General features: G+C 36.7%; 1 protein-coding gene across 3 annotated transcripts in view; it reads left to right on the top strand.

The window, feature by feature from the left end:
• The window catches only part of LOC127649500 (gastrula zinc finger protein XlCGF8.2DB-like), a 74,395-nt gene that overhangs the window by 36,524 nt on the left and 17,816 nt on the right, over positions 1 to 20,055 (top strand). Inside the window, exon 4 of one of the 3 annotated variants that reach the window (XR_007971296.1) lies at positions 2,590 to 4,578. The exons of the other annotated variants lie outside the window; for them this stretch is intronic. The gene's annotated coding sequence lies outside the window, so the exon portion shown is untranslated. Of the gene's footprint in view, positions 1 to 2,589; positions 4,579 to 20,055 lie in introns of those variants that run through there. 3 annotated transcript variants of the gene reach the window in all.

The following is a 20,055-nucleotide window of genomic DNA, read 5'->3' on the forward strand; positions in this document are numbered from 1 at the left end:
GAGGACCCCATGTATGGCCACTTGGGGTTCAGCCAGAGACCACTGTCCATACAGGAGAAGCCTGCATGCTCCCGACCCATCAGCTTCTCATAGACTCCTCTGGCTTGTGCTTCATGTTTGCATCCATAACTGTACACAGTACACATGCAAAACATGAAAAGGAAATGATTACTTAGTATTGGATGTGTAGAGCCAGTTCAGTGATTTAAATGCCATTTCCCTAACCCCTATACTTAGTTCTACTCCTGCATAACCATAGTCTTATAACCCTATAACTAATAACTAACGTGCACCAAAGCAATGTGTTACTATACATTTCATTTAATATTCCATCAGTAAGATACATTTACTTAATAGACAAGCTTCTTTTTATCCAAATTATACCCTCTGTTGTCAGTGTTTCTTTTCTGGACATAAACACTGTTTACACACGGCCTTACCTCTGCCTTACCCTAATTCAAACCCTAAATACCTTGTAGCGGCTGTGGTGAACCTATATGCTTCTGGGTAGCATATGGCCTTGATCAAGCTCTTGGATGGTTGCTGTGGGTTGGTCTTAATAGCTTGTTTCAGCTTGGAAGCAGTTATGCGTCCAGCTCGTTGCCTAAACCAAATCCTGCATGCACTCTGACTTCAAGTTGCCCTCTCTACAGCCTGGACCTGGGACATGATGAGCTCTTCTAGCTGGAATACCTGGCATAGCTCTCCAAGCTCTTTGGGGGGTAGCTGCAGAGTCTCTGGTGTTCTGTATTCAAGAACAGTTTTAGGAAGCATACTAGATTTGGGGATGAATTCTTTGTAGTAAGGCTCCCTAGCCATCAGTGCTGCACTCCTTGGACAGTTTTTGCTTAAAGTCTCAAAAAAAACTAGCATATGTTTCTGACCCTCTCTTCACTCTTGGGCATGAAGTGATTTCCCAACCTGGTTTTCAGTTGTCCTGCCATCAATAGAACGGTCAAGCTTTTTTTTTTTTTGACTTTAGCAGAGGAGAAGTCGATCAGAGCTACTGGAGCAGCAGGAATCTGAAAATAAGTTAACACAAAGAAGATCATTAAGTCCACATTTCTGTGGTCCATAACCATAACATATCTATATGCAGTATAAATCTGCCGTTTATCCTATGGCTGTGAGCAAAACAGGTAAGGCTATCATCACAGGATTGAGATGCCATACTGTGTTTATGTGGGTCTTTGCTGTCTTAGCTTCTCTTTGTCCAACAGGGAAATTGTGACGGACCACATTGTCACAAGCTACACATATTAAGGCAGAATATAGAATAGAAATAATTTAATAATCCCCAACATTAGGTATGATGGAATATAATGAAAATCCCTAAAAGAAGATGAAATGTAGATGAAGACAAGCAATCTGCCTGATGAAGTAACCAAAGGGGCACAATATAAACATTAATTTAACATCATAATTTAGCCTACAGTTACACAGTGTCCAAAAATACAGTGTCACCTTACCTTTTTACATGTGATGGCATCAGCCACTTACACTGCTCTGTTGTGCAGGAAGCTGTATCGCTTTCTTTCGAAGTGTAAATGTGCTATTTTTGTGTTCTAGTCAAACGGAATTAGCTAACTTATGCATTCAATTCAAATGAATAGGGCTAGTGCTATGGTGTAATTGCCCTGAAGTTTATGGCCTTACATTATGCTAGCACCTGCCAAACACAGCGACACATAACTTACACGCTTACTACTCTCTCTCTCTCTCTCTCTCCCTCTCCCTCTCAGTAAGCAGTAACGTTACTCTGACAATGACAACCACGAGGAGAAGTTATCGGGAAAAAAAAAAATCACACTGAAGACATGACCAGTCTACTTGGCGCGGCTAACACTAGCTACGTTTGCAACAACATTTTCACCGGAGGAAGAGGCAAACGCTTAGAAATAATAAACACCAGGCAAAAATGTTGTTACCAGAGCTAGTAGGCTACCATAAAAACGTGGGATTATAGCTACTGTGTTTGCAACGTCGGAGAAAGATTTAATTTCCCTGTTTCTACAAAATAGCTATAACATTAACAACAGTTAAACAAAAGATCGTTAGATCGTAAAAAAAATGTCATTACCGTATTTGTCCCAGCCGAATCCATGGTGGTGGTCACGCAAGTCAGGCAAGCACTTCTTTTGTTTCATGGCGGTAACGCCCTGTGCTCAAAAACATTGGTGCTGATTGGCCCAAGAGGAGTCCTGTGCGCCAATGAACGCTATCTATCGATCTGCGCTCGATTGCTCTTCCTTCATCCTCCAACTACCCGGATGTCTGTCTCAGTAACTTGAAATTGAATTTGAGAACTGAATCTGAATTGTGAGAAGTGAAATGTGAAGATATATAGAGAGTTTAATTTTCAGTGAGGATCAAATTTTATTGGACTTCAGTTCCAAACGAATAAATTCAATTTCAAATGATACAATTCAGATTCAGTTTTTGAATAAATTCAATTTTAATTAAACAATACAATTTCAAATTATGTGATTCAAATTCAGTTTTTCAATGCAATTATTCAAGTTTAGCCATTCAAATTCAAATATAAAGGGTTCAAATTCAGATTCTGGTGGCACATATTTCAGCCCATAGGTATGTGCCATGCTCAAGGACACAATGATGGTCAAGTTAGTTTTATTAATTTAGCGCTTTTCACAACACACATAATTTCAAAGCAGCTTAACAGAAAATTATGCTTTAACAGAAAAGCTGTAATATAAGGCACTTTTCTGCTGCATGTTACGGTTCAACTCTACTCGCTTTACTTTTCTGAGCTTGCGTTTCCACTGCAGTTTAGTGCCGCCTCAACATGGGTGGGATTATAGGATGATTTTAATAGTTGTGCTGCCTCTACTGCCATGACATCATCTTAAACATGACACAAACTGACCAAAACAATAACACGACCGCTAGCTGTTTGCTACTAGCTCATTGGGCTTCATAAAGCAGTTGTTGCATGGCGATTTTACACAAGTGTAACAGTTAAATTGCCCTGGTTGTTTTAGAAGCAAGCTTCCAGTAGCTGGTCAACTAAATAAAGTGAAGCTTTCAAGCAGAGTATAGAGTTAACCTAATAAAACCTACAATCCTCCATCGTGGATCAACGCCAGTCCAAGGCAAGGCAAGGCAAGGCAAGTTTATTTATATAGCACATTTCGTACACAATGGTAATTCAAAATGCTTTACATAGAAGAGATTAAAATAAGAATAAAAAATTTTTTAAAATAAGAGTAATTGAAACAGTTTAGAATATAAAATAAAATAAAATACAGTACAAACAGTCGGACACACAGTGGCACAGTGCTCATTCAGTAAATGCACAGCTAAACAGATGTGTTTTGAGTCTGGATTTGAATGTGACTACTGTAGGAGCACATCTGATCTCTTCTGGAAGCTGGTTCCAGCTGCGGCTGGCATAATAGCTAAAAGCAGACTCTCCTTGCTTAGAGTGAACCCTTGGTATTTCTAGCTGATGTGATCCTAATGATCTGAGTGATGTGTTGGGTTTATATTCAGTGAGCATATCTGCAATATATTGAGGTCCTAGCCCATTGAGTGATTTATATACCAGTAATAATACTTTAAAATCAATCCTAAATGTAACTGGGAGCCAGTGTAAAGACCTGAGGACTGGTGTGATATGTTCATGTTTTCTGGTTCTGTTCAGAATCCTGGCAGCAGCGTTCTGTATGAGCTGCAACTGTCTTATGGTCTTTTTGTGAAGGCCAGTGAGGTGCAACTCACCTATTGTCCATTACAATAATCCATCCAGCTGGTGATGAAAGCATGCACAAGTTTCTCTAGGTCTTGACTGGAAACAAAGCATCTAATTCTTGCAATATTTTTCAGATGATAGTATGCTGATTTAGTTATTGCTTTGACATGACTACTGAAACTAAGGTCTGACTCTAGAGACACACCAAGATTCCTGACTTGATTTTTAATTGATTGACCCTGTAAGGCAGGGTGCCAATGTGTTTGCATTCAAAGGCAAAGAGCAAATGTATGATCTTTGAGAAAATCAACAAACTAACTTTCTCGCAATTAGCAACTCTTCCTGAGGCACCACACCCCACTGAGCGAAGACTGCAAATTCACACCTCATTGTTGCCCTTCCACATCTGTCCCATTCTCTCCTCTCTCCCCCATTCAGCTCAGAATCACCTAAGATCTGTATGTAACAAAAGTCTATATCTGATGTATACAAATAATGAAACTAGTGTAACATAACATGTTTGGAATCATTTAAAATGTCTCAGTGCATCTGGTATTGTGCTCTTATTCCCAGGTTTGTAAACTTAATGACAACAAAGTTATAAGGTCTTTGCCAAATGCTTTATAATTCTGGAGGTATGTCCCCAGGACTTCCAAACCTAACCACTCCCAAAATCCCCTTTGTCCATGGTTTGGGTATTTAAGGAAAGGTGACACATTGTGCAGGGCTCTCTGTAATCAGACGATCCCAAACAGTTTACTGTTTGTAATTTATATAAGCTGATTGCAATTCGAATTTCTTATGTTTTGATAAAATGTCTAACTTTGACTTATCAATGTCTAATTGGAATTGATGAATTGATTATGTTACCTGATCAATAAATTGTCAACATTTGATTTTATTCTGACTGACTCTGACATTGTGTTTCCCAAACAGATTAAACGATTCGTGTGTTACCGCAAGTCTGCATCAGATTAGTGACAACTAATATTTGGCATCGATTCAAGTGTACTTGGTTTACAAAGACAAAAAGGGAATTTCCGTTTAGAACAGCAAACGCTGCTTGACCAATCTAAATTTGGGTGTGTCTTACCTCTGTTTTAATTTGATGTTTCTCCAGATAAGTGTACGTGGGAAACCACGCATGGCCAATCCAAAGCTATTACAAGAGAAGTTATGTTGGTCAACTTACATCTTTAATAGTGGCCGTGACCTCTACTGAAGAAAACGTTAAGTTACATTCAAGTGTATGCAATTCCATGGGGCTATACTGAAGTATCTTTGATTGTGTATACGTGAACGTGACCGATCTCAGGTATATAGCAATTACCTCTGTTTGATGATCCAATACTGGCCGCTTGTGATCGTGAGACCCGCAGTGTAGAGAAAAACACGTGAGGACCTCAAAGCGACATAGTTTCTTAATTTAAACGGGTAAAAATATAATTAAAGGAGTTAAAATAATAATCAAACATTCACTCACTTTTAATGATACTCAGATATCATTAAAAACCTTTTTCATTTATGGAGTCAGATGAAATAACGAGGTAATACATGAGAGAAAATGTATTTCATTTAATGTTGTTGTGTTGCGTAACAAGAAAGACAGTAACGCGCAGAGACCTTCACCCATATTATTGGAGACCGTCATTGGACCGATAAACGGGCTTACAACCCCTAGCGTCAAGGTATGCATTCACCTTGAGAACTTCATCTTTGTTTCCAAACACAATGACTTCAGTTTTGTCTTTGTTTACCTGAAGAAAGTTTTGGCACATCCAACTGTTAACTTCATCAATGCATTGGCACAGGGAGTCAATGGGGCTGTAATCGTTAGGTGATAGGGCTAAGTAGATCTGTGTGTCGTCTGCATAGCTGTGGTAAGCAATTTGGTTCTTTCTCATTATTTGGCTCATTGGGAGCATATACAGGTTGAACAGGAGTGGCGCAAGAATTGAGCCTTGAGGGACTCCGCATGTCATGGACGTCCACTCAGACTTGTGGTCTCCTATACTCACATAATAACCTCTCCCTTCTAAGTATGACTTGAACCATTTTAGGACCATCCCAGAAAGCCCAACCCAGTTTTCCAGCCTGTCAAGAAGTATGTTGTGATCGACAGTGTCAAATGCAGCACTGAGGTCGAGTACCAGTACTGATAATTTGCCTGTATCAGTATTTAAGCGAATATTGTTTATTATCTTTATGAGCGCTGTCTCTGTGCTGTGATGCGATCGGAAACCAGATTGAAAATTGTCAAAGTATCCATTCGAGTTCAAGAATTTGTTCAGCTGATTGAAGACAACTTTTTCAATGATCTTGCCTATGAAAGGAAGTTTTGAGATCGGTCTATAGTTGCTTAATATGGTCTTATCCAGACTGCTCAGTCCAGGGCACTCTCCCTCCCATTGCTCACCGGTTTAGATAGCTTCCACTTTTTTTTTTTACTTTTCCCTACACTGTTGGTAGGTCCGGTGGTAGCCGTGTGCGGCCAACATCTGATACACTTCCTGAGAGACATTATCGTTTCGCTGAGTGGACCGTCTGCACCTCGTTTATTGACCACGGCTTGGTGTTGTGCACAGCCATTTCTTTTTTCACAATTCGAAAGTCGCATGAGCAAATTATACTGTTATCGGTGTTGCTAACTTTAAAACTAGTGGGTTGATGTCGCGTGTCGGAAATCCAGTGACGCTGGTAGTGACTATTCTCCCTGACCAATCAGTGATCTGCAGGATTTTTACGTCACATTTTGTATCAGCCCGGCTCGCTTGGAACCTCGACCGAGGTGGCACTAAAAAAGTATCAGGTACTATCCACAGTGGAAACCCCCCAAAAAAGTGTCAAGTTGAGTCGAGTTGTACCGTTCAGTGGAAAAGCCCCATATGTAATGTCTTCGAGTCATAATCGTGCGGTTTAATAAAAAAAAAGATTGTAAATTGTAAAATAAATAATAGAAAATAATTATAGTATTTATATTTATAACCCCATTGAGCAAGCTAAGGCTACTGTGGCAAGGAACACAAAACTCCATAAGATGTTGATTAATGGAGAAAAATAACCTTGGTGGAAAATTAGGCTCACTGTGGGGGCCAGTTCCCCTCTGGCTAACATGAATATAATGCCAATAATAATTATATATGTGTAGTACAAGTCAAGATTTAAAGTGAGTAAACTAAGTAAGTGTTAACATGAGGCACTAATACAACTGTCCGTTTTATTCACCTTTACACAAATCATGAGTTCAGCGGCTTATTATTTTTCACCTTATTGTTCACTGCTATGTTTTGATAAACACATTTACTATAATGCATCATTTGAAAAACAACAGATTTTGACTTGTATTACAGACCCACCTTCATTTACACTCTTATTTTAATGTGAATAGCTTCTACATTAGCTCACCTGAAATAGTTTTGTACTTTGGATTCGGAAGAACGTAGTTCGAGCACAGCCAAACACGCAAGCTGACACGTGAGAAACTGTCATAGAAGCGGCACAAAATGGCATTGCTTCAGAAAATTAGCTTTTCATGTCACATTTGCTTTTCCCACACTAAATATGTCTGTTTTGTTCACCTCGCATATGCTGTTAGATCACAGTTGTTTACATTTAGGTTTAAGTTTTAATTCAAGGAGGTACGTTTTACTCATTAAAACTTTTATCTAATATTCACCTTAAAAACTTTGTACACTTAACGTAATGTTAATGAAATCAGGCTGCTTGTGAGTGTAATCTTTACTAACAGTTTGAGATTTCAGTGTTGTCCCACTGATCAGATTGGAGCTGTACTTGCATATATAGAAAATAGTTGTCCAGATGCATCACATACATTGCTGGCCCAGTGACCTTAAGCTGATTTCACACAAGCCAATTTTTCCTCATTTTAGATGAAAGAACATTTTAAATAATCACTGGCCAGCCAGAGGGAGACTGAGCTTGCATTCGTGTCTGGCAGCTGGAGGTTGTTAATCCCTTTACTGACTGAACGGAGTAAAATACTTCGTCAAATGGAAAAGCACATTGATACATACATGTTTAACTTGTTCGAAAAAATTATTTAGTTTCTGGGGCAGGCTCTTGTGGTCTTGCCAATTGACCAATGAGCTTTTTTTTACTGAAGAATTGACTAGATGTCATGTTGACCGGAACGTTTTTATCTGCAATAGCTGTCACAGATGCATATCAACTGTCCGTATATATAGTGATTCTCCCAAGTGTTTCTCCTACATTAAAATGACTCAGATAAATCAGAAAGTGCAGTCAGAACAGTTTGTTTTTATGGAACACAAATTCTTTACTCGCTGAAAGCTGCTAATGGACATGCGCTTTCTATGGCAGCCCAGATGGAAAAAACACACAATCACAAACATTCAAGTTATTTCAAAGTTATTTCATTTGTCGCTTCCTATATCACTCTTTCAATTCTTTGTTCATGCTGTACTATTGCTATTTCCATGTGACAGGGAATGTGAGAGCGAGTCTGTTAAGTCAGTTAGTCACCCCTCCACGATTCTGAATCGGCAAGTGTGTCTCTGACACAAAAACACTAATGTAATCTTGTTGGGGTGTCTGGTGTTGACGAACTGGAATGGCCAGCACGCTGAGCATGTTTGGGATGAATTCGATGCCAACTGCGACCAGCTTCCATTATCCAACATCAGTGTCTGACCTAACTGATACAAATCCATACAGCTATTTTCCAACATCAAGTGATAAGCCTTTACAGAAGAGTAGGTTCCCTGGTGTAAAAAGCTTTATTTTGGGACATGGTCCCTTTTTTATGCTGTTTATAAGGTGGTCCAAGCTGGGAGACCATACCCGGTCATGCTGGTATTTGGTAGTTTGACAAGCTTGAACCAGCTACCATGTTCAAAAACAAAGCTACCAGTATAAGACGGTTTTCCACTTGGGTTGTTAATCCCAATGGTTTGGAATCTAAATTTTCAACAAGTTCATATGAATTGTGGTGTTCAAGGGGCCTCATTTATAAAACATAAAAATTATTAGATTTGATCTTTATAAATCCTGATTTGTTAATCATTTTGACATAGGATCAAATCTACGGAATTAAAGGCAGAAACTGACGTGAAAATTTTCTTTTAGATATGTCAACTGACAAGCATACGTATGGTGATTTTTTAATGATGCAAAAACCAAGTCAGTGGCTAAATGAAATTCAATTCCAATATGAGTCAGAATGTGGTCTTATTTAATTTACTGTATGTACAGTTCAAGACAGAAGTTTACATACACCTTATACATTTAAATACGGCAAATATATTTAAACTCTTTCACAGTTCCTGACATTTAGTCATAAAAAGTTATTTATTTCAGCTATTATTTATTTCATCACATTTGTTAGTATTTGGTAGCATGGCCAAATTTAAATTGTTTAACTTGGGTCAAATGTTTTGGCTAGCCTTCCACAAGCTTCTCACAATAAGTTGCTGGAATTTTGGCCCATTCGAGACAGAACTGGTGTAACTGAGTCAGGGTTGTAGGCCTCTTTGCTTGCACACACTTTTTCAGTTCTGCTCACAAATGTCGGATCGGATTGATGTCAGGGCTTTGTGATGGCCACTCAAATACCTTGACGTTGTTGTCATTAAGTCATTTTGCCACAACTTTGGAGGTTTGATTGGGGGTTATTGTCCATTTGGAAGGCCCATTTGCGACTGAGCTTTAAGTTCCTGGCTGAGGTAAAAAGGCAAAAAGAAAAAAAAAAAGACAAGCCCACATCCTGTCGCCAATGGTTGCTCGTGATGCCGGAGTTGCCAGCTCTCATTGAAAATGAATGAGATGAGGTAATTTTGTCACTGTGTGTCGCCACTGAGGTCACCGAGGTCTGGACCTCTGTATTTTTTCCAAGGTGTATGTTAAAGTCATGAAATAATAGGTTAAATCACCTTGTCCTAACTAGACACAATGCAATAAGACTCCAGCTACAAGCAATCTGTCTGTTCACACCAGGCACAACGCAACACTGCGATATTAATACACTAAAATGAGGATAATTGACAATAAAATTTTGAAAACAGAGCAATTATTGACGGAACAGTCAATAATTTTCTTACATAAGCTCCATAAGGCTGTGTTTCCACTGGCATGGAAGAAAGCCGCTCACAATGATAGGGAACAGCTTGCTCCACGCCACTAACAAGGAGGCTAAAGGCTACAGCCTCTCGCGTCAGTCGCTAGTCGCTCTTAAGGCCAAGGGAGAGAGGTTTACACATACCGCACTGGCTCCCATTACACCCACCCCCCTAAACCTCACTCCCATCTGGGTCATGGCACCACTGTAACCGGTCCTGCTCAACCCGCTCCAAGCGAGATTCAAACCAGATTCGGCATACAAATTCAAATCTCTAAGCTCTATGCTGTATGGTCCATGAAATTATCACATTTTTTCTAGTTATTTCAAAAAATAATGAGTGGAAAATGTTTATTTTATGTTATAATTATAATTATTTAATATCTATTTAAGTTTACTATCACACGATATCTATTTCTTTGTTTATTACGAGAAATGAGTACTATATTCATTCACATAAACACTAGATCTCATTGATTTTCTGTGCAACAATGAACTATCAATAATGGTGAGTAATCAGTATCCCATATGCGTGTACACATACATATTATACTTATTTTTTACTCAAGGTGGTGCTGATGTTTCAGTGATTGATTTTATTTACATTTGACATTGCTGTTTGATGAAGAAACAACATGGAAGTAAACTATAGCAAGTGTAACTCATGAACAGTATGACATGACTATTGTAATTTGGGTCTACTACTGAAATAATGTAAGTTGTTCATCTATATAGACTCAAGTTTCTGAGAATATACACATAAAATAGATTAGCAACTAAATTAGCAAGAAAATAAAGATACATTAGCAACAAATAAGTCACACATACATAACCAGGGCTTAAAGTATTCCGGCCGGGGGCCGGATTTCCGGCTTGAGGGCAGGTCCGGCCTCAGGCGCAGGCAAAATGTATTAATCAGGCTGCAAATTACAGTCGGACGCACTTTCGGCGCGGACGCGCTTGGAAAAAACGAGTGCGCCGCTTCCATTATGAGCGCGCATACCGCTCGGCTGCATTTGAAACTGGGAACTTCAATGCGGTTTAATATTTTCGAGTCAATTGATTTCACCTACCAATCATATGAGAGGAGCGCAGCTCTAACTAACGTCACAAGCCTATCAGAAGCAGAGCAGGGCGGGTCCTGGCAACAGTGTGATTGAGATCCATACCTCACGTTAGCGTCGTCGGTGAAAGCATGGAGCGCAGAACTCCATAAACAACATTAGGTGACTTAATGTCATCATGGATGAAAAGAAAGAAAGGATGTGAGTTGGTTGATTTCAGTAAATTAGCTCAGGTCAGCATAATCATATTTTCTGTCTACACCTTTTGATGTTAGCCTTACGTTGACTGAGCTAACATTAACATACACTTCTGCTAGGTAACTTTAGACTGTTAGTTAAATATTTAATGTAGAACATTCTGTGTAGCTTACTAAAAAAAACATTATGTGTAGGCCTACCATGAAAACGAGTCCACTTTAAACCACTTCATTTTCTGTCAGCAATGTATGACAAGTAACGTTAGTGCTGTTAACGTATGCGATTTCTTTTTTTTTTTGTCCAGCTTTAATGTTTTAAATATTTAACACAATTAACGCTGCATCCGTTCTTTGTCATTCTTTAGCTCTTATTAGTTATTAGTTTGTCCACCAAATGCTTTAAACCATTAATGTGCGACAAGACAAAAGAGAACGCACTTCAGTAAATGTCCTCCTCACACACACACACACACACACACACACACACGAGGCACAAAAAGTCGCGAACCAGTATCGAATTCTCTTTCGCGCTTGAACGAACAATAACACACACATTTATGCGAAAATGTCCGTTTTGTCGAGTATCCTCACAAGAATCAATCATTATTAACTTTAAATGAGTTAAATAAAATCTTAAATGGAAGTAAATAGTGAGAGAATGAGACGCGTGAGATCCTGTCACCAGCTGTAGATCTTAAAGAGACAGTAGCCACTAATTCTGTCTGTCAGTAAAGTTAACCAAAGAACAAAGGGAACAGAGAAAACTACTAACTACTCTTTGACTAAAGAACGCTTGTAGCTTTTTTTTCACTTTAAGCCCTGATAACACACGTTTACGTGTTATATGTAGCTCAATATGTGCTTGACAGCAGTGGCATCTCATGAAATGTCAGTGTGAAAATAATGAATCCTGAGGCCTGTACCATGAAGGTCACTTAATGAACTCAGGGTTTCAGGATTGGTTTCAGGTTGACAAATTCAAACCAATCCAATCAGGCTTAATTGGTACAATGATGCAGCTCATCAACTTTCTCCGTCAACTCAGGCTTTAAAATCAGATTACGCGCTCGTGCACATGAGTGAGCCGACGTTTGCAGCGCACAACCAATCGTGTGAGAGAACGCGATTCACTTCTCGCGAGAGAATCAGCGGGATTTACCCCTCGATGGTTATGAATCCGTTTAAACCGTGCAAAAGATATTGTTTTAAAAATGTAAATGCATTTACACTGCTCAAGAGTTCTGCATGAAATCATGAACACATGATTTACACAGTACAAGAGATAACTGTAAAATCATGAAGCAATTAAAGATATTTACACAATAAGAAACAACAAAGAGGAATTCTGCAAACTAATTCTTAATGTGATAAACAATATATAAAATAGCTGGTATATCAATGTGTAAGTGAATTAATATAGGCCCACAACAAGAACACACAGGCTTGTTCATTTTATTTCAAATCTAAAAGCTTTTATATTTATTTGAATTGAAAACTTTATATATCATTCAAAACTATTACAAATAAATATAAGATACTATTGATTAAAAAACAAGAAGAGACTATAAAGATGAATATACAAAATCTACAAGTGTTTTTGACAATGGAATAAACTGTAAATATATATTTATGGGAAAATAGAAACCTAGAATGAATTCTTATGTTGTCCAAAATGCTTTGAGGACTAGTATTCCCAAATGTATTACATTATTATTATAAAGATGCCCAAATTCGACCTATATTGAGTTGAATGAACAAAGAATCTAAAGTGAAATGGAGGAAGATGAAATGTATCAAATGAGGGATTATTATATCCCTGTTCCTGCCCAAACAAAGCTACACATTTCAATCAATAGATCGTATTTGTATTAATAGCACTTATAGAATTTGATTAGAAAAAAAAGTCAAATAAAGAAAGATATAGTTAAATGACAAGATATTGCTGATTTCATGTCAAATAGATAATACATTGAAGTTTTGGGCAGATAGAGGTCTGAAAAGATCAGCAACTGTTCACTGATAAAGGAATGGAGACCTTTTCAAACCTATTTACAGGTAAGAAGATATTTATTAACAGAAGTTAAAGGAAAAGAAATTTTAAAAAGTAAATGCGTCCATTAATACATGATATAATACAACTAATCCAATTAAAATGTTTGTAATTTGACACTCTGAATAAAATGATATGTATGTGGAGGATGAATACAAATAAAAATGAGTCGGCAAGAAGAAATATCATATAATATATTCCACACTTCTCAATCAGTGTTTGGAAGCTACAAATGAGATTTTCTACTAAACCTGTTATTCAAAGTAAATACAATCGCTGGTAAAAAGAGGATTGTTGGAGAAATTGTGGAGAACAAAATGCTCATTACAGTCAAATTCTATGAGTGCTGAAAACTGATTAGACAGGTTCATTTATTATTTAACTGCACAATAGAAATACATCCAGAAAACATTATTTGGGTAAAATTAAATTGTCAAAATATATTAAAGGTAATTACAAAAAATCTTAAACCACCAGAACCCCACAATCTCAAAGATGGAGAGAAACTATTTCTGAAATATACCAAATGGAGAAAGTAACATGTAATATTAATAAGAAAAGTCTGAGATGTGAACATTAATGGGATTTGTGATTTGTGAACAAAATTAGTTAAAATATGAGGTATGATGTCCTATATCATTGAATATGGAAAAAAGGAGGTGATGCCTTAACTAACGTCCGACTTCATTTGAACATGTAAATGAATGAATTACACATTATTTATAGAATATGTTGTGAATGTTTATTTGATATGTTTATTCAAAATAACATTGCTTATTTTTATTTCTCTTGATGTACAATTTGTACATTGTTTTTGGGGAAAAAAATAAAAAATAAAAAGCATAAAAAAGGCTGCTATTGATTCTTTAAAAAGTGAGCACTTTGAAAACAGTTTGTAATTATAAGACGTATTTGTTCTTTTTATAAAAGATGTATTTTGTGTACTGCTTGTATTGCTTATTGCTTATATTATTACAACTTCAAATAAAATACTGTATGTTCATCTCGAGTCCATGAAAGAAAGAAGGGATTTGGTTGGCATTCACCCCTTTCCATAGCAATCTTGAGCTTTTAATATTTTACAAATGATTATTTTTTTGCGGGTATCATATTAATCTATTTTACTGGCTGTTTTATAGATAGCCTAATATTTTCAAAGATATGTTTTGCTATGGCTAAAGAGGGTAAATGAAATACAATTAAAGTTTAAATAAAATGCAACACTCTATCTGCTGAAAATCGACATTTAGATTCAAATTTAGAGTCGATTTTGTGGATTTCTCAGATTTTATTTGTAAAGTTCCCTTTAAGAGACATGGAAGAGTAACTTGATTGTGTCAGAGATGTCATTTTACTCACAGCTGATTGGTTCATTTTACTCACAGCTGATTGGTTAATTTTACTCACAGCTGATTGGTTAATTTTACTCACAGCTGATTGGTTAATTTTACTCACAGCTGATTGGTTCATTTTACTCACAGCTGATTGGTTCCTTTTACTCACAGCTGATTGGTTCAGATTAGCCTTGTAGCGTAAATGACTATGGAGATGAACACCGCTAAAAGCCGAGCAACTTTCATGGTACCTAAAACCTGAGGTTGAGGTTAACTAAACTAAAACTTAGCTAGCCAAACTGGCTTCATGTATAGGCCTTTGTTCTTGATTTGACCTGATTCGTTGCATTTTCTCTTTAATTTATGAAAAATAAAACAACAAAATATATTTCATTTCATTTTATTGTTTTATAATTGTCCTGAAAATATTTTTAAAATGTTACACTGAGCATTTTTACATCCATTTTTGATAGAGATAAGTTCCAAGTCTCTAAAGACCCAAATACATAAGAGTTTTTGTGAAAATGAACATGCATTTAAGGGTAAAAAATACAGTGAAATATTTATTTATTATTATTATTATTATTATTATTATTGTTACAAATTCAGATAAAATTATACACTGAATTTTTGAAAATAATTAAATCTTAAATCATTGGTTATAGATATATACATTTTTGGTTTGATTTTTGACCAGGTAAAATACGTATCTTGATCTTAAAAGTAATTATCAAAATATGTATAATTTTAGAAAGAAAAGAAAAAACTAGAAAAATCCAAGGCACTCACATTGTATGAATTTAAAAACCCTTTATTTAACTGGACTATAACATCTAAAATGTACGGAAGCCCTGAACCTCAAGGTGGAAAAAAAAAATAACGTTGACATTTTTTTTTTGTTTGTTTCTTCCTGAGCCTAAGCCTTACATTGTTTTCTCTCTTACTAATTTCTTTTCTCTCTTCAAAATGTTTTTTTCTCCAAATTTTTTTTCTCTTCAAAAAAAAAACCGCATACAGTACCAACATTGGCCACCAGGTGCCACTATCAGTAAACATGTAATCTTACGCTTTAATGCTTTCTGTGCTGCTATATAGTGAATAATATATTTATTATTTATTTAAGGGTTTGCAAACCTTAAGACAAAATCAGGTCGTCAACTCCAGTTGTCATGTAACAACTGGAGTTATTTTTTTGTTTGAAATCTAAACACTCGTATGCCATTTGCTCAGTGTTATATGAAAGCGAAGGAATGTATTGAGGAAAACAGGAAACATGGGGAAATTATTATTATGTCTGTCCTTTTAAATTATTAGGTTGATTCATTCTCAGGTGTTAGGTGTTCATCTGGTAATGTTACTGCATGAGTGAGTCAGTAGAAACGCACATTCAATTGAGACAACTGCAATTGAGATATAACGGGAGATGCATTCAGGGATTTAAAGATTCTTTTAAGAAAATATTATTTTTTTATATAATTGTATCACATTAATACATTTACCACCCAGTTTATCAAAATGAATTGTTTAAGGGAAATAATTCAGATGTTTACATATTGTATTGAGGTAATTTCTTGTGTGAATGAATCAAGTTGCTAAACTAATAATTAAAACTACAAAATGTAAAATTAGACCATCATTTTATCAAATATATATTTTAATATAAATCTTCCCCCCGGCGGAACCCGGGGAGCGATAGGCCTGCTATAGGTGATTCCTCACCCCTCACAAATTTGTTTGGGATGAGCATTTTACATCAGAGTTACTGTCTAGCTCATGTTTAGACAGACCACCAATTTCAAACAAAAAAATAACTCCAGTTGTTACACGACAATGAATGCCATATTAAACATATGTTACCTGATTTTGTCTTGATTAAGGTTTGCAAACCCCTATTTTACTGATAGTGGCAAAAAAAAAATTAGAAAGAGAGGAAACATTTTAAGACTTAGGCTCAGGAAGGAACTGAGACACTGTTTTTTATTGTTTTTATTTTCACCGTTATTTTTTTTTCTTCCACCTTGCGGTTCAGGGCTTCTGTAATAACGGATACTGCGTTTCAGCTAAAAAAGAAGACGCCTTCATTGGGATACAATTCCATATTACAAAGAGGCACATTGTAGTCTTGGCCATCAGTGAAAACATGATGCTTGAATTCTTACACCAGGAGTGGCATAAAGTCACCCAACAGCAATGTGAAAGACTGGCAAAGAGCATGAAAGCTGTGAATGAAAATCAGTGTTATTCCAGCAAATATTGATTTCTGAAGTCTTCCTAAGTTAAAACACTAGTATTGTGTTGTTTATAAATGAATATGAACTTGTTTCTTTGCATCATTCGAGGTCTGGAAACATCTTTTTTGTTATTTTGTTACAATATTTTTATTTGGAATTTAGGAGAAATGTTGTCAGTATGTTATAGAAAAAAACAAAAACAAATAATGTTCCACAAACACATACCTATAACTATGTCTTATCTGGATTTACTGGACCTACTGTAGAGTAAGTGGCAGTCTATTAAGAGATCCATTATACAAGAAGAATCTCCCAACACATGTTGTGACGGGGGCAGAATGCTCCAGTGGATAAAAGCCTTTTTGTCTGAAAGAAGTTTAAGGGTTAAAATAAATGGGCAGTTAAGTGCTGAATATATAACTGAGAATGGTACTCCTCAGGGGAGTATTGTTAGCCCTATATTTTTTGCCATAATGATAGATCAGATATTTAAAAATGTGCAGGGGCATGATGGAGTAGCTTTGTTTGCTGATGATGGAGCCATGTGGAAGAAAGGGAGGAATTTGGACTTCATAGTAAAGAAAATGCAGATTGCAGTAAATGAAGTCCAGAAATGGGCAGTACAGTGGGGATTTAGGATTTCAGTAGAGAAAACAAAAGTTATGTTCTTTTCTAAGGGGAACATAAGACCTGAATTTAAAATTCACCTGTCAGGTAGAGAGATGGAAAGAGTTGAGGTTTTTAAGTATTTGGGAGTATGGTTTGATAGGAAGTTGACATGGGCATTTCGTATACAGAAGATGGTGGATAAGTGTAAGAAAATTCTAAATGTAATGAGATGCTTGTGTGGGGTTGAGTGGGGTGCATCTGGGTCAGCATTGAGAACAATTTACACTGGGCTAATGAGATCAGTGTTTGATTATGGGTGTGTAGCATATGGGTCAGCCTCCAAGTCATTATTATATAAACTTGATGTAATGCAAAACCAAGCCTTGAGAATATGTAGTGGAGCAGTCAAAACCTCTCCAGTGGCAGCCATCCAAGTGGAGGTGGGGGAGATGCCATTGTATTTGAGAAGAGATCAGCTTGCTCTAGTGTACTGGGCTAATCTTATGGGACATAATGATGATCACATTGCACAGCCAGTATTAAGAAACTGTCAAGAGCGACTGAATGAGGGAGTTAAAAGCTTTGGGTGGTCTATCAAACAAAAAGTTGAGAATATGGGGTTAAGTGAACTTAATATCTGTACTACAGTACCATACTCTACAGTTCCCCCTTGGACTTTTGAGGAACTAAAAGTGGATCTAGGGCTACTTGAAGAAAAGCAGGAGAAGGAAGTGGACAAATGGAGAGTTAGTAGATATATAGCAGAACATTACAGGCAGGATATGATCATATTTACAGATGCTTCGAAAAGAACTGATAAGAGGGTGGGAGTGTAGTAGTTTTTCATGCCAATTTTGTGAAAAATCACTCAGCATCTTTGGGGTTTTGATTTCAGAAGAATAGACTTTATTATCACACAATAAAGCCGAGTTGCCTACGGTGAAACCACAGTACCAACAACAACTGAAGCATCTCTGGTTTGGTTTTACTTAAATACATCTCCTCAAACAAGGTGGGGCTTACATGTATTATCTATCATGCTCTTCATTGACTCTGGTCTTGACCATATTAAGAAGTAACAGAATGTCCTTTGGAAGAGATCAATTCTCCCCTAAGTAATGCTATTTATGTTTCTGCACACACAGTCAAATAGTCAAACCTATGTGAGCACATATTCATCACGTCACAGGCCTTTACACACAGTAAACTGCATGTTTGCTCCTCAGACATAACTGTGGTATAAAACAACAATTTAACTTGATAAAAAATATACTACATATTCCCTCCTCTGTGACTTTCTATAGTCACAAATTAACATATTTAAGCATGTACGTGCTCCTGGTTTGGTCTTGTTTTTGGTTGTCACAGTTATGTAGATTGCATTAAACAAAATATTCATCCTAATTTTAAGAGTTCTTGCTTGTAGTGTAGATGTCTTCAACCCAGATGCTTTATGCATCATAGAGGATCACCCTTTGGGGAGAGGTTAACCAGCACTTACACCCAGGGCGTGGTTCTTCATATCTTCTTATATATTCATTGAAGGAATCAATTTCCTCCCAATTTGGTCTTTCTGTCCATTCAGGGTAGTTGCCATTGCATTGGGCCATTCACATCAATCAAAGTCATCTGCTTTACTGTTGCTTGAATCCAAAATTATTTTACTAAGGATCACACAGAATCTTATTCCTTCCACAATGTTATTATCCAGATATTATATTAATTTTAGTTAATTGTGTACCCCATTTCTTTTGGCAATCAGGTCATGTTCATTTTTAGTCACCACCATATATTCTTTTCCATTCTTCATTATTATTCAAATGTACATGAGTTCAATAACAGCATAAATAAAAATAATTTTCCTTCATCATGCAAACAGTCCCAGGTTTGCTTAATAATAATTTAGGCACTTCTTTGTATGCAACGGTTCTCAAAGCTTTACCTCCAAAATCAATCTATAATTGGTCTTCTACACAGGGTGTGATCCCTGATAACACAGTGATAGAATGCTTGTTATTCATCGCTGTGATAAAATATTTTAATAAAGCGGTTATTAAGACACTGTCAGGTTGAGTGGAACTCACAACTTCTGGCAGGTTTCTTCTAGACCTCCCTTTTGATGCTTCTTTCCTTAAAGCATCCATCCACTTCCTTAAACCCTGTTCACCCTTCTTGGGCATGTTTCCAGGGCGGTGGCGCCTGTCTTAGGCAGCTCTCATTTTGCAATTAGAGAGTCTTTACCCGTCATTGGGTCGTCACCTCTTGCCACTGGAGAATTTTACCCATTATTGGGTCATCATCTCTTGTCTCTGGTCTCGGTACCGCTCAGTCTTATTATCCAATCTTTAATAATTTGGTATCTGTAAACAAACATTTTCCCTTGCTTCAGGGAGCATCACCTGAGAACCATCACAGCCAATGGAGCCATCTACAACTGCTCAAACATTGAGACAGTCCAAAACATGGTTAAATTCACAAAGCATTATTCACAGTTCAACAATCTATTGAAATTGTCCAAATGAAAAGTAAAATGCAACAATTGAACTCATTTACAGTTCACTAATTTCCATTCAAGTTGTTATATTTTCTCATTTAGCAAAGGTCACAAAAGACCTTGTCTCTTGGTGAGGACTAACCATCAGAACAAATCAAAATACAGGATCGCCTCTGTCAAGCTTCTAAGATGCTTAATTTAAATCATCACTTTAATTTAATAATTTTTAGGCAGTTTTAGAACCTACATTTATTTTCCAGAAGTACATTC

The sequence above is a fragment of the Xyrauchen texanus genome, chromosome 9 (assembly GCF_025860055.1).
Source record: "Xyrauchen texanus isolate HMW12.3.18 chromosome 9, RBS_HiC_50CHRs, whole genome shotgun sequence".
NCBI classification, from domain to species: Eukaryota; Metazoa; Chordata; class Actinopteri; order Cypriniformes; family Catostomidae; genus Xyrauchen; species Xyrauchen texanus.